The sequence below is a fragment of the Labeo rohita genome, chromosome 25 (genome assembly GCF_022985175.1).
Source record: "Labeo rohita strain BAU-BD-2019 chromosome 25, IGBB_LRoh.1.0, whole genome shotgun sequence".
NCBI lineage: Eukaryota > Metazoa > Chordata > Actinopteri > Cypriniformes > Cyprinidae > Labeo > Labeo rohita.
Window position 1 is genome coordinate 29,673,246 of NC_066893.1, and position 15,953 is coordinate 29,689,198.

Sequence of the window (15,953 nt, forward strand, 5' to 3'; positions counted from 1 at the left end):
TCATTAGGCAGAAAAAGCATGTCTCTTGAGGTTGGTTCTCCCTCATCTGTGTCGCCAGCAGACTGTCCTCCAACCCCTCATCAGGTGCTTCAGACCCATCCTGCAGGCCACTTGCGCTATTGCTGCTGCATGCATTCCAAGTGTGGAAAGGTTGCATGTTAACCACATGATAGACACCAGCATCCTGCCCTGTGTCCAACTTTGCAAGCCTGTAGTTTACATCAGACAAAACTTGAGTGACACGGTATGGACCGGAGTAGAGGGGTGCCAGTTTTGCTGTAAAATTGGCCAGAGCATCTGATTTAGGGTGGGTTTTCACTCTGACAAGGTCACCAGTGGCATACGAAACAGAGCGACGTCTTTTGTCATAGTGCTGCTTCCGTCTGTTGTGACTGGTTTCCAAAGCTGCCTTTGCATGGTCATGTGCCTCTTGCAATGACAATCTTAAGCTCTCGGGATAAGGAATTTCAGGTTCCTCCATTCCATCCCAGACAGGCTGAGTCACCAGGTCCAATGAAGTGTCCAACTCCCTTCCATACAACATCATGGACGGGGTTTGACCCGTACTCTCATGAGGCGCTGTTCGTAGTGCAAAGCAAATTTGTGGTATATAACGGTCCCAGGTGGTGTGTTTCTCATCCACATATGCTCGAATTGCTGTCTTGAGGGTCCGGTTCACCCTTTCGGTGGCATTCGTCTGTGGGTGATATGCCGTTGTGAGGCGATGTTCCGTTCCCAGGAGAGTGAGCACTCGTTTGAATAGGTCGCTCACAAAAGGGGAACCCCTATCTGAAATGAGATAAGTTGGGGCCCCGTGGCGGGAAAACACTTCCCACTAAACATTAGATGTCTGACGGACGTCTAGATTACGTCAATATTCAAAAACGACGTACAAAAGACGTTGTTTGGATGTGTCTTTCACATCTTTGCGCAGTGGGTTCACTCAGCAATTTGCTTGCTGCGACTTGGGCAGTAGCTTCTCTCACTGCCACGATCTCGACCCACTTTGAAAAATAATCGACAAAAACCAAGATGTAAACATTGCCACAGGGGGCAAGATGTAAACATTGCAAGGGGCCGACAAAATCCACCCCAACGTACTCCCAAGGTTTCTGGGGCCGAATTGGGATCATTAGACCGGCAGGTTTCCTCTGACTTGGTTTTGTTAGTTGGCAAACCGTGCAAGAGGTTACATATTTCTTCACCTCAGACACCATTTTAGGCCAGAAAAACCTACGTTTTAGTCGGGCCAAGGTCTTGGTTATCCCTAGGTGACCTGCAGTTGGGTGATCGCCGTAGATTCCACACAGATGACGGATCCAGCTTCAGTTGTTCGGGCACCAATTGTAACGCTTTGACCCGGATAACTCGTTAAGTTAATAGAATGAAAGAGGTGGGAGACGAAGAGTGGTGTCCCACACATTTAATGGCTGGCACACGGCACACGCGCTCCTCTCATACATGAGAGATTAACTCTTTCAGGGCGTTACACACAAAAGTAAAAACGAAAATAATAACAAGCAACAGAGTGAGCTTCATCTATAGTGGTCCTCAGGTACAGTCACGTAGTCCTTCTACGTCACACCACATAGCGCACGTTATACGTGAAGTGATCAGTCTCTTAAAGGGCACGCTGCACAATAATGTAATGCATGCAAATACATAGTTTTGGCCGTTACACCGTGCACCCTGGACGCAATCTTCCCAGATGACCTCTGAGGACCTCGCCCCCTCCGCCGCCTCCGGTCTTCGAGATCTCCACCCGGAACCGCTTCGCTCCCCTCCGCGAGACGGAACGCGACGCTGTGATCGTCGGAGACTCCATTGTCCGGTACGTACGTGCTACTTTAGCTAAAGGTAAAGTCCACACCCACTGTTTTCCTGGTGCTCGCGTTCTCAATGTTTCTGTGCAGATACCCGCAATCCTGAAGGACGGCGAGAGCGTCGGCGCGATCGTCCTGCACGCGGGGGTGAACGACACTAGGCTGCGGCAGACGGAGGTTCTGAAGAGGGACTTCAGCAGCCTGATCGAGACGGTTCGCAGCACGTCGCCCACGACGAGGATCATCGTGTCAGGACCGCTTCCCACGTATCGACGTGGGCACGAAAGGTTCAGTAGACTTCTTGCTCTAAATGAATGGTTATTGACATGGTGTAAAAAACAGAAACTGCTCTTTGTTAATAATTGGAATCTTTTCTGGGAACGTCCTAGGCTTTTCCGTGCTGATGGCCTGAACCCCAGCAGAGTCGGAGCGGAGCTGCTGTCGGACAACATCTCCAGGACGCTACACTCCATTTGACTAGTGAGTACATTCTCAAATGATTGCTACGATGGCTTTTGTTCTGAACGCTTAAATGATAGTACCTGCACTGTCCAATCTATAAAGACTCTGTCTGTTCATTCGAATAATGAGGTCAAAAAATAAATTTAATGCAGGATCTAGAAAAAATCTGATCGTAATTAAACCAGAAAAAAAGCAAAATACACGAACAGAAACCATTTTTAAAGCTTGGGCTCCTAAACATTAGATCACTTGCACCCAAAGCAGTTATTGTGAATGAAATAATCACAGATAATAGTTTTGATGTACTCTGCTTAACTGAAACCTGACTAAAACCTAATGATTATATTGGTCTTAATGGGTCTACTCCACCAAACTACTACTATAAGCATGAGCCCCGTCAGAGTGGTCGTGGTGGTGGTGTTGCAACAATATATAGTGATATTCTTAATGTTACTCAGAAAACAGGATACAGGTTTAATTCATTTGAAATACTTTTGCTTAATGTTACTCTGCCAGATATGCAAAAGAAATCTCTCCTATCTCTTGTTTTAGCTACTGTGTATAGACCGCCAGGGCCATATACAGATTTCCTAAAAGAATTTGCAGAATTCCTTTCAGAACTATTGGTTAATTTTGATAAAGTGCTAATTGTCGGCGATTTTAACATTCACGTTGATAATACAAATGATGCGTTAGGACTTGCGTTTACTGACCTAATAAACTCTTTTGGAGTCAAGCAAAATGTCACTGGGCCCACTCATCGTTTTAATCATACGCTAGATTTAATTATATCGCATGGAATTGATCTTACTGATATAGATATCGTACCTCAAAGTGATGTTTCTGACCATTTCCTTGTATCGTGCATGCTGCGTATCACTGATATTAACTATATGGCTCCTCGTTATCGTCTTGGCAGAACTATTGTTCCAGCCACCAAAGATAGATTTACAAATAACCTGCCTGATTTATCTCAACTGCTCTGTGTACCCCTTAATACACAGGATCTAGACAAAATGACTAGCAATATGGGCACCATCTTCTCTGATACGTTAGAAGCTGTTGCCCCCATCAAATTGAAAAAAGTTAGAGAAAAACGTATTGCACCATGGTACAACAGTAATACCCATTCCCTCAAAAAAGAAACTCGCAATCTTGAGCGCAAATGGAGAAAAACTAACTTGGAAGTTTTTAGAATTGCATGGAAAAACTGTATGTCCAGATACAGACAGGCTTTAAAAGCTGCTAGGGCTGAGCATTTCCGCAAACTCATAGAAAATAACCAAAACAATCCAAGGTTTTTATTTAGCACAGTGGCCAGATTAACAAATAACCAGACACCACCTGAGCTAAATATTCCTTTACAGTTTAATAGCAATGACTTTATGAATTTCTTCACTGATAAAATAGATAACATCAGAAATGCAATAACCAATGTAGATTATACTGCATCTAATATGTCAACTTCTTTCGTCGCACCCAAAGAAAAATTGCAGTACTTTACCGCTATAAGACAGGAAGAGTTAAATAAACTCATCACTGTGTCTAAACCAACAACATGCCTATTAGATCCCGTACCCACTAAACTACTAAAAGAATTGTTACCTGTGGCAGAAGAACCGCTTCTCAATATTATCAACTCATCGTTATCTTTAGGTCATGTCCCTAAACCATTCAAGCTGGCGGTTATTAAGCCTCTTATTAAGAAACCACAACTAGACCCTAGTGAACTGGCAAATTATAGACCCATTTCTAATCTTCCATTTATGTTTAAAATTTTAGAGAAAGTTATATCTGTTCAACTGTGCTCATTCTTGCAAAAAAAATGATATCTATGAAGAATTTCAGTCAGGCTTCAGGCCCCATCACAGCACAGAAACTGCACTTGTTAAAATCACTAATGACTTGCTTCTTGCGTCAGACCAAGGCTGCATCTCATTGCTAGTTTTACTTGATCTTAGTGCTGCGTTTGTCACTATAGATCATGACATACTAATAGATCGACTACAAAATTATGCAGGTATCCAAGGGCAGGCTTTAAAATGGTTTAGATCCTACCTGTCTGATCGCTACCACTTTGTTTATTTAAATGGGGAGTCATCTCAGTTATCACCAGTAAAGTATGGAGTGCCACAAGGATCTGTTCTAGGTCCTCTACTATTTTCAATATACATGATGCCCCTTGGTAATATTATTAGAAAACACGGGATTAGTTTCCATTGTTATGCTGATGATACTCAACTATATATCTCAACAAGACCAGATGAAACTTCTGAATTATCAAAGTTAACAGAGTGCGTTAAAAATGTAAAAGATTGGATGACCAACAATTTTCTGCTATTAAATTCAGATAAGACAGAGATATTACTTATTGGACCTAAAAACAATACACAGAATCTTTTGACTTACAATTTACAACTAGACGGATGTACTGTTACTTCCACTACAGTCAAAAGCCTGGGTGTTATATTAGACAGCAACTTGTCTTTTGAAAATCATATTTCTCATGTTACAAAAACAGCATTCTTCCATCTTAGAAACATTGCCAAGCTGCGAAACATGTTACCTGTTTCTGATGCAGAAAAGCTAGTTCATGCATTCATGAGCTCTAGACTGGACTATTGTAATGCACTATTTGGTGAATGTCCTGCATCTTCAATAAACAAGCTACAGATAGTCCAAAATGCAGCTGCTAGAGTCCTTACCAGGTCAAGAAAATATGATCATATTACCCCAATTTTAAAGTCTCTGCACTGGCTACCTATTAGGTTCCGCATCAGCTACAAAATAGTACTTCTTACCTTTAAGGCATTTAACGGTTTAGCTCCTGCGTACCTAACTAGTCTTCTACCACGCTACAATCCATCACACCCCCTAAGGTCACAAAACTCTGGACTGTTGGTAGTACCTAGGATAGCAAAGTCCACTAAAGGAGGTAGAGCTTTTTCACATTTGGCACCCAAACTCTGGAACAGCCTTCCTGATAACGTTCGGGGTTCGGACACACTCTCTCTGTTAAAATCTAGATTAAAGACTCATCTTTTTAGCCAAGCATTCAAATAATGCATCTCATAAACTTTTTCTGCAGTTATATCTGATCAAATGTTCATTATCAATCTTTTAGCTCTGGTTAACAAACCTTCCTTTTCTTAGTTTGAACAGCAGCTACGCTAATTATGTTCTTATTTGTTCTCTGTTTCTGCCATGGGATTGACATCCCATGGTAACTAGGAATTCAAAAGCTTCAGTCTGGATCCAGAACACTTAAGAAAAGATGATGCCAACCCCACAGAGGACTTCAGATGATACCAACCCTGAAAACATACAGCACTACCGAATTCTGCTACTAATTTATAGTGTTCTTTGTCTGTTTGATTACGTCATTAATTGATCTTTACCACACATCTCTATCATATGTACATCAAGTTACTACTACATATATTGTAAAAATGTCAATTTGGTGTAAAGCTGCTTTGCAACGATATGTATCGTGAAAAGCGCTATACAAATAAATTTGAATTGAATTGAATTGAATCGTAGTTGTTAGCGTTCTCGTGGATTTGCCGTCAGATTCATTTTATATTAATTAGTATTAAGTTCAGATACCAGTCAGCAATAGCAAGCAGTTTGTGTCAAATAAAAACATTTTCTGTTCATATAAAACAGCTTGAAAATAGTGTCAGGGTGTTCGTGTCAAATAAATACATTTCATATTTTTGTTCGTTTAGATCATACTTGTTTGCGATCTCGTGGATTTGGCGTCAGATACATTTTATATTAATAAGTAATAACTTCAGATACCAGTCAGCAACCGCAAGCAGTTTTTGTCAAATAAAATCATTTTCCGTTCAATATAAAGTAACTTAAAAAAAGTTGAAAAAATACATTTAATATTTTTGTATATTTCTATATGGTTCCATCCTAGTTGTTAGCGATCTCGTGGATTTGTCGTCAGATACATTTTATATTAATAAATATTAACTTCAGATGCCAGTCAGCAATGGCAAGCAGTTTGTGTCAAATAAAAACATTTTCTGTTAATATAAAAAAAAAACTTGAAAAAAGTTGAAAAAATAAATTTAATATTTTTGCATATTTCTGTAGGGTTCAATCATACTTGTTAGCGATCTCGTGGATTTGGCCTCAGATACATTTTATATTAATAAATATTAACTTCAGATACCAGTCAGCAATCGGAAGCAGTTTTGGTCAAATAAAAACATTTTTTGTTAATATAAAAAAACTTGAAAAAAGCTGAAAAATAAATTTCATATTTTTATATGTTTCTTTGTGGTTCTATCTTATTTGTTAGCGATCTCGTGGATTTGCCGTCAGATTCATTTTATATTAATTAGTATTAAGTTCAGATACCAGTCAGCAATTGCAAGCAGTTTGTGTCAAATAACAACATTTTCTGTTCATATAAAACAGCTTGAAAATAGTGTCAGGGCTTTGGTGTCAAATAAATACATTTCATATTTTTGTAGGTTTAGATCATACTTGTTTGCGATCTGATGGATTTGGCGTCAGATACATTTTATATTAATAATCATTAACTTCAGATGCCAGTCAGCAATTGCAAGCAGTTTTTGTCAAATAAAAACATTTTACGTTCAAAATACAGCAACTTAAAAAAAGTTGAAAAAATACATGTAATATTTTTGTATATTTCTATATGGTTCCATAGTAGTTGTTAGCGATCTCATGGATTTTTCGTCAGATACATTTTATATTAATAAATATTAACTTCAGATGCCAGTCAGCAATAGCAAGCAGTTTGTGTCAAATAAAAACATTTTCTGTTCATATAAAAAAGCTTGAAAAAAGTTGGAAAAATAAATTTAATATTGTTGCATATTTCTGTAGGGTTCAATCATACTTGTTAGCGATCTCGTGGATTTGGCGTCAGATACATTTTATATTAATAAATATTAACTTCAGATGCCAGTCAGCAATCGCAAGCAGTTTTTGTCAAATAAAAACATTTTCTGTTTAATATATAAAATAACTTAAAAAGTTGAAAAAATAACTTAAAAAGTTGAAAAAATACATTTAATATTTTTGTATATTTCTATATTTCTATATGGTTCCATCGTAGTTGTTAGCGATCTCATGGATTTGTCGTCAGATACATTTTATATTAATAAATATTAACTTCAGATGCCAGTCAGCAATCGCAAGCAGTTTGTGTCAAATAAAAACATTTTCTGTTCATATAAAACAACTTGAAAATAGTGTCAGGGCTTTGGTGTCAAATAAATACATTTCATATTTTTGTTCGTTTAGATCATACTTGTTTGCGATCTCGTGGATTTGGCTTCAGATACATTTTATATTAATAATCATTAACTTCAGATGCCAGTCAGCAATTGCAAGCAGTTTTTGTCAAATAAAAACATTTTACGTTCAAAATACAGCAACTTAAAAAAAGTTGAAAAAATACATTTAATATTTTTTTATATTTCTATATGGTTCCATAGTAGTTGTTAGAGATCTCGTGGATTTTTCGTCAGATACATTTTATATTAATAAATATTAACTTCAGATGCCCATTGTGGGATGGGTGGCGGTCGAAGGCGGGGGCCTCGGCGACCCAATTCTCGGACGCAGAATCTGGCTATAGGAACATGGAATGTTACCTCACTGGGGGGGAAGGAGCCAGAGTTGGTGCGGGAGGTTGAGAGGTACCAACTAGAGATAGTCGGGCTTGCCTCCACGCACATCTCGGGCTCTGGAACCCAACTCCTCGAAAGGGGACTCTTCACTATTCTGGAGTTGCCTGCGGTGAGAGGAGGCGGGCTGGTGTGGGCTTGCTTATAGCCCCCCAGCTTAGCCGCCATGTGTTGGAGTTTACCCCGGTGGATGAGAGGGACGTTTCCCTGCGCCTTCGGGTTGGGGATAGGTCTCTCACGGTCGTTTGTGCCTACGGGCCGAATGGCAGTGCAGAGTACCCGGCCTTTCTGGAGTCACTGGGAGGGGTGCTGGAAAGCTCTCCGACCGGGGACTCCGTTGTTCTACTGGGGGACTTCAACGCTCACGTGGGCGATTCTAGTGATACCTGGAGGGGCGTGATTGGGAGGAACGGTCCCCCTGATCTGAACCCGAGTGGTGTTTTGTTGTTGGACTTCTGTGCTAGTCACGGTTTGTCCATAACGAACACCATGTTCGAGCATAAGGGTGTCCATCAGTACACGTGGTACCAGGACACCCTGGGGCGGAGGTCGATGATCGACTTTGTGGTTGTTTCGTCTGACCTCCGGCCATATGTCTTGGACACTCGGGTGAAGAGAGGGGCGGAGCTGTCAACTGATCACCACCTGGTGGTGAGTTGGATCCGTTGGCGGGGGAGGAAGCTGGACAGACTCAGCAGACCCAAACGTACTGTGAGGGTCTGTTGGGAAAGCTTGGCAGAGCCCCCTGTCAGAGAGGTCTTCAACTCTCATTTCTGGCAGAGCTTTAACCAGATTCCGAGGGAGGATGGAGACATTGAGTCCGAGTGGACTATGTTCTCTGCCTCCATTGTCAACGCGGCTGTTCGGAGCTGTGGCTGTAGGGTCTCTGGTGCCTCTCGTGGCGGCAACCCCCGAACCCGGTGGTGGACATTGGAAGTAAGGGATGCCGTCAGGCTGAAGAAGGAGTCCTATCGAGCCTGGTTGGTTCGTGGGACTCCAGAAGCAGCTGAGAGGTACTGGTTGGCCAAGCGGACGGCAGCCCGGGTGGTTGTGGAGGCAAAAACTCGGGTCTGGGAAGAGTTCGGCGAGGCCATGGAGAAGGACTATCGGTCGGCCTCGAAGAGATTCTGGCAAACCGTCCGGCGCCTCAGGAGGGGGAAGCAGTGCCCTACCAACACTGTGTACAGTGGGGGTGGGAATCTGCTGACCTCAACTGGGGACATTGTCGGGCGGTGGAAGGAATACTTTGAGGATCTCCTCAATTCCGTCAACACGCCTTCCATTGAGGAAGACCATAACATGTCTTCCATTGAGGAAGCAGAGGCCGGGGGTTCAGAGGCGGACTCGACCATCTCCCGGGCTGAAGTTGCCGAGGTAGTTGAGAAGCTGCCCGGTGGCAAGGCCCCGGGGGTGGATGAGATCCGCCCTGAGTACCTTAAGTCTCTGGATGTTGTAGGGCTGTCTTGGTTGACACGCCTTTGCAACATCGCGTGGAGGCTGGGGACAGTGCCTCTGGATTGGCAGACCGGGGTGGTGGCCCCTCTTTTTAAGAAGGGGGACCGGAGAGTGTGTTCCAACTATAGGGGGATCACACTTCTCAGCCTCCCCGGGAAGGTCTACGCCAGGGTACTGGAGAGGAGAATTCGTTCGATAGTCGAACCTCGGATTCAAGAGGAACAATGCGGTTTTCGTCCTGGTCGTGGAACAATGGACCAGCTCTATACCCTCTTCAGGGTGCTGGAGGGTTCATGGGAGTTTGCTCCCCCAGTCCACATGTGTTTTGTGGATCTGGAGAAGGCATTTGACCGTGTCCCTCGCGGTGTCCTGTGGAGGGTGCTCTGGGAGTATGGGGTCCGGGGTCCTTTGTTAAGGGCTATCCGGTCCCTGTATGACCGGAACAGGAGTCTGGTTCGCATTGCTGGCAGTAAGTCGGACCTGTTCCCGGTGCGTGTTGGACTCCGGCAGGGCTGCCCTTTGTCACCGGTCCTGTTCATTATTTTTATGGACAGGATTTCTAGGCACAGCCAGGGGCCGGAGGGGGTCTGGTTTAGGGACCACAGGATCTCATCTCTGCTTTTGCGGACAATGTTGTCCTGTTGGCTTCCTCGAACCAGGACCTACAGCGGGCACTGGGGCGGTTTGCAGTTCAGTGTGAAGCGGCTGGGATGGGAATCAGCACCTCTAAGTCTGAGGTCATGGTTCTCAGTCGGAAAAAGGGTGGCTTGTCCCCTTCAGGTTGGTGGGGAGTCCCTGCCCCAGGTGGAGGAGTTTAAGTATCTAGGGGTCTTCTTCACGAGTGAGGGAAGGATGGAGCGGGAGATCGACAGACGGATCGGTGCAGCTTCTGCAGTAATGCGGTCGCTGTACCGGTCTGTCGTGGTGAAGAAAGAGCTAAGCTGTAAGGCGAAGCTCTCGATTTACTGGTCGATCTACGTTCCTACTCTCACCTATGGTCATGAACTTTGGGTCATGACCGAAAGGATAAGTTCCCGGATACAGGTGGCCGAAATGAGTTTTCTCCGTAGGGTGGCTGGGTGCTCCCTTAGAGATATGGTGAGGAGCTCGGTCACTCGGGAGGAGCTCAGAGTAGACCCGCTGCTCATTCACATCGAGAGAGGCCAGTTGAGGTGGCTCGGGCATCTATTCCGGACGCCTCCTGGACGCCTCCCTGGGAAGGTGTTCCGGGCATGTCCCACCGGGAGGAGGCCCCGGGGAAGACCCAGGACACGCTGGAGGGACTATGTCTCTCTGCTGGCCTGGGAATGCCTCGGTGTTCCGCCGGAAGAGCTGGAGGAAGTGTCTGGGGAGAGGGAAGTCTGGGCGTCTCTGCTTAGACTGCTGCCCCCACGACCCGGTTCCGGATAAGCGGGTGAAAATGGATGGATGGATGGAACTTCAGATGCCAGTCAGCAATAGCAAGCAGTTTGTGTCAAATAAAAACATTTTCTGTTCATATAAAACAGCTTGAAAATAGTGTCAGGGCGTTCGTGTCAAATAAATAAATTTCATATTTTTGTTCGTTTAGATCATACTTGTTTGCGATCTCATGGATTTGGCGTCAGATACATTTTATGTTAATCAATATTAACTTCAGATACCAGTCAGCAATCGCAAGCAGTTTTTGTCAAATAAAATAATTTTCCGTTCAATATAAAGTAACTTAAAAAAAAGTTGAAAAAATACATATCATATTTTTGTATATTTCTATATGGTTCCATCGTAGTTGTTAGCGATCTCGTGGATTTGGCCTCAGATACATTTTATATTAATAAATATTAACTTCAGATGCCAGTCAGCAATCGCAAGCAGTTTTGGTCAAATAAAAACATTTTCTGTTAATACAAAAAAGCTTGAAAAAAGTTGGAAAAATAAATTTAATATTGTTGCATATTTCTGTAGGGTTCAATCATACTTGTTAGCGATCTCCTGGATTTGGCGTCAGATACGTTTTATATTAATAATCATCAACTTCAGATGCAAGTCAGCAATCGCAAGCAGTTTTTGTCAAATAAAAACATTTTCTGTTAATATAAAATAACTTGAAAAAAAGCTGAAAAATAAATTTCATATTTTTAGATGTTTCTTTTTGGTTGCATCTTACTTGTTAGCGATCTCGTGGATTTGCCGTCAGATTCATTTTATATTAATTAGTATTAAGTTCAGATGCCAGTCAGCAATCGCAAGCAGTTTGTGTCAAATTAAAACATTTTCTGTTCAATATAAAATAACTTGAAAAAAGCTGAAAAAATACATTTCATATTTTTGCATATTTCTGTACAGTTTGATCATACCTGTTAGGATCTAGTGGATTTAGCGTCAGATAGGCGTTTTATATTAATAATCATTAACTTCAGATGCCAGTCAGCAATTGCAAGCAGTTTTTGTCAAATAAAAACATTTTCCGTTCAATATAAAGTAACTTAAAAAAAGTTAAAAAATACATTTCACATTTTTGTATATTTCTATATCGTAGTTGTTAGCGATCTCGTGGATTTGTCGTCAGATTCATTTTATATTAATTAGTATTAAGTTCAGATACCAGTCAGCAATTGCAAGCAGTTTGTGTCAAATAACAACATTTTCTGTTCATATAAAACAGCTTGAAAATAGTGTCAGGGCTTTGGTGTCAAATAAATACATTTCATATTTTTCTAGGTTTAGATCATACTTGTTAGCGATCTCGTGGATTTGGCCTCAGATACATTTTATATTAATAAATATTAACTTCAGATGCCAGTCAGCAATCACAAGCGGTTTTTGTCAAATGAAAACATTTTCTGTTCATATAAAATAACTTGAAAAAAGCTGAAAAAATACATTTCATATTTTTGCATATCTCTGTACAGTTTGATCATACCTGTTAGCGATCTCCTGGATTTAGCGTCAGATAGGCGTTTTATATTAATAATCATTAACTTCAGATGCCAGTCAGCAATCACAAGCAGTTTTTGTCAAATAAAAACATTTTTCGTTCAATATAAAGTAACTTAAAAAAAAGTTAAAAAATACATTTCATATTTTTGTATATTTCTATATCGTAGTTGGTAGCGATCTCGTGCACTGTAAAAAAGCCAGCTTTCAAAAAGTCATCCTAATAAACATAAAACAGTCAATTAAACCGTGATATTTTCATTGGAAGTGTTCATGCATTATACTAAGTTGACTCAACAAATTTGTTCCTCAAATGTTATAAACATGCAATATTTTGTTGATCTAACTAAGACGTTTAAGTTTTCATTGAATCTAACGTTTTTTGTTAGCGCGTGCGCAGTTTGAACCTTAAACGCATGCGCACTTTAAGACTTCGTGTACTTTGGCTGTGACGCAGATTTTAAAAAGTTGATGCTGATGAGGAGTCGTGTCATGCCTGGTATGTATTAATCATTTTTTATACTCAACTGCATCGTATTTGCCGAGTATAATTAACGTTGTGCTCTTCTCAAACTGACGGCTAATCTATTTTGCAGCGTGTTTCTTATGTCGTGCACTTTGTAGTGCTTTTCAAAGCTGTGAAGCAGGAGTGGTGTCGTGCCGGATCAGTACAGATTTCCTTTAAAATCACTGGTATGTAGTTATCATTTTTTATGATCCACTGTATTTTATTTACCATGTAAAATGAACCTGCTCTTCCCAAACTTACAGCCTAGTCTATTTCGTAGTGTGTTTCTGTTTTCGCGCACTTTTAAGTGCTTGCCAGTGCTGAAGGAAGGATGGTGTCGTGCCTAATCAATCTAGCTGTACTATAAAATAACTGGTAAGTAGTTATCTGTTTTTTTATTTAATCGACTGTATTCTGTTTGCCATAATCAACGTTGTGCTCTTTTCAAACTGACGGCCTAATCTGTTTCGCAGGTTGTTTATGATGTCGTCATGCACTTTGTGTTGCTTTTCAAAGCCGATGCGAAGGAGTGCTGTCGTGCCTGAACAAATTTTCCTTTAAAATCACTGGTATGTAGATATATATTTTTTTTAATCTACTGTGTTTTATTTGTCATGTAATATGAGTTTACAAAATGTAGATATCGTCCTGCAATTACTTTAAAAGTACAAGAAGGTTGTGCACATCTCAAGTTTTGAGATGTGCAAGTTTTGTACTTTTAACACTTAAAATACTGAACTTTGTAGTGACCCCCAAAGATGTGTCATTCCTTTGTAAAAAAAAAATGTCAGCCTGGTATCTTGAACATTTCAGGTCCTTTGAGATAAATGAAAGCAGTTTTAGTGACATTCATGTTCTTGATCCAGACATGCTGAATGACTTCTATCCACTGACAGCATACAAAGTTGGTTTGAAAGTGCTTGTGACTCCAAAAGTGTTTTTAACTCCTTAGGAGATCAGTTGTCTATATTCTTGATCAGACACTATATTCCACAGACTGGAATATATTCATTTAGGCTTGCACCATTGCTGTTAAAGGGATAGTTCATCCAAAAATCAAAATTTGATGTTTATCTGCTTACCCCCAGGGCATCCAAGATGTAGGTAAATTTGTTTCTTCAGTAGAACACAAACAAAGATTTTTAACTTAAACCGTTGCAGTCTGTCAGTCATATAATGGCAGTCAATGGCTCCCATGGCTTTGAGAGTCAAAAAAACATATACAGACAAAGCCAAATTAAAACCTGCTGCTCATGACGATACATTGAGGTCTTAAGACACTAAACAATCGTTCTTTGTAAGAAACTGAACAGTATTTATATCATTTTTTACCTCTGATCCACCGCAATGGTCAACTGTCTTGAGTGCGTTCACAACAGCCAGTGTGTGACGCGCCAACGTGCTCTGGCATAGCATACGCATGCATGGAAGCGATCATACCTACAATCTTGTATGCATTGTGTAAACAACAAGTGATGCATATGCAAATGCAGATCATTTTAGCACATGCGTCTGCTATGCCGCTGCTATACGTTGATGCATCACACGCCGACTGTTGTGAACACACTCAGGGCAGTTGGACATTGCGGTGGATCAGAGGTAAAAATAAATGCTGTTCATTTTCTTGCACAGACTGATTGTTTGATGTCTTAAGAACTCAATGTATCGTCAAGAGCCACAGGGTTTAATTTGGTTTTGTCTGTGTATGTTTTTTTGACTCCGTGGATCCCATTAACTGCCAGACTGCAACGGTTTGAATTAAAAATCTTTGTTTGTGTTCTACTGAAGAAATAAAGTCACCTACATCTTGGATGCCCTGGGGGTAAGCAGATAAACATCAAATTTTCTTTTTTGGGTGAACTATCCCTTTAAGAATGAAAAATAAATGTGTCCCAGTGAATTAATGATTTTGACTGCTTTTGATTCTAGGTTCCACCTTCTATAGAGAGCATGTTGCTGCGAATTCACATTTCCCCTACCAACATCAGGAGGGTGGAGCTGCATGAAAGGCCTGAGTCTGTGGACCATTTGAAGTCTTTCCTTAAAGAGACATTACAGCTGAAATCTGAATTCTCACTACAATTTGAAGACCCAGACTTTAACAACGAACTTTGTAACTTTGACATTGGTACATCCAAGGATTTAGGTCAAGATTGGATTACAGGGATATCAGTGTAATTGCTGTTTTGATGTTAATGTTCTGACAAGAAAAAAGTACACTGTATTAATAGCTGCTGAGTAAGGTTTGTGTTTACTCAGATGTTCCCAGTTATTTTGGTTTCTTGGATATAATGGTAAATTGTTTTTAAGAAACCTTTAGGTTTCATGTTAAAATATGCAGAATAGTAGTTCTCACAGAACTTTTACTTTAAAAATCAACCAAAAATGTTAAGTACATTTACAAATGTGCTTCATGCTACAGGACAGCTAACGTTGTACGTTATAATTACCACCTGTTTTGTGGATTTCTTTAACATGCATTGGTATGTGCAATGCATTGAGTTTAGTGTAAAATGTTAAGAAGTTAAAAGGCAATACTTGATACTGTTATGTCATTGCATATATTGTGCATTGGACACAAAATGTTTAAATAAAAAAAAAAAAGTTATTTGACCCTTGTTATGTTCTCTTCTTTATTAAGACTATGTAAATAATGAATCAGTGTAGGCCTATAGATAATAGGCCTATTTGTGTTGAGTAAACAAAAAATATTTAGTTCTGTAATTCATTAGGTAAACATGACTATTTACGTTGTGTCAACTTGTAACCTTAATGTAATCTTTTAAGTTGGGTGGACTTCTGTCCCTGTTTGTAGAGTTTACTCAAAGAAGCGCTTGCGATAAGTTGCCTTATTATTTTAAGTTGACTCAACTTTTTTTTTTTACAGTGTGGATTTGTCGTCAGATACATTTTATATTAATAAATATTAACTTTAGATACCAGTCAGCAATCGCAAGCAGTTTGTGTCAAATAAAACATTTTCTGTTAATATAAAAAAACTTGAAAAAAGTTGAAAAAATAAATGTAATATTTTTGCATATCTCATGGATTTGTTGTCAGATACATTTTATATTAATAAATATTAACTTCAGATGCCAGTCAGCAATAGCAAGCAGT

General features: G+C 40.5%; 1 long non-coding RNA gene across 1 annotated transcript; it reads left to right on the forward strand.

Annotated features, from left to right (window-relative positions):
- Positions 1–12,977: 12,977 nt before the first annotated feature.
- LOC127156731 (uncharacterized) lies at positions 12,978–15,552 on the forward strand. Its single transcript, XR_007825782.1, has 4 exons — positions 12,978–13,021; positions 13,117–13,211; positions 13,310–13,405; positions 14,766–15,552. It is a non-coding gene; the product is annotated as an uncharacterized LOC127156731 (long non-coding RNA).
- Positions 15,553–15,953: the final 401 nt, after the last annotated feature.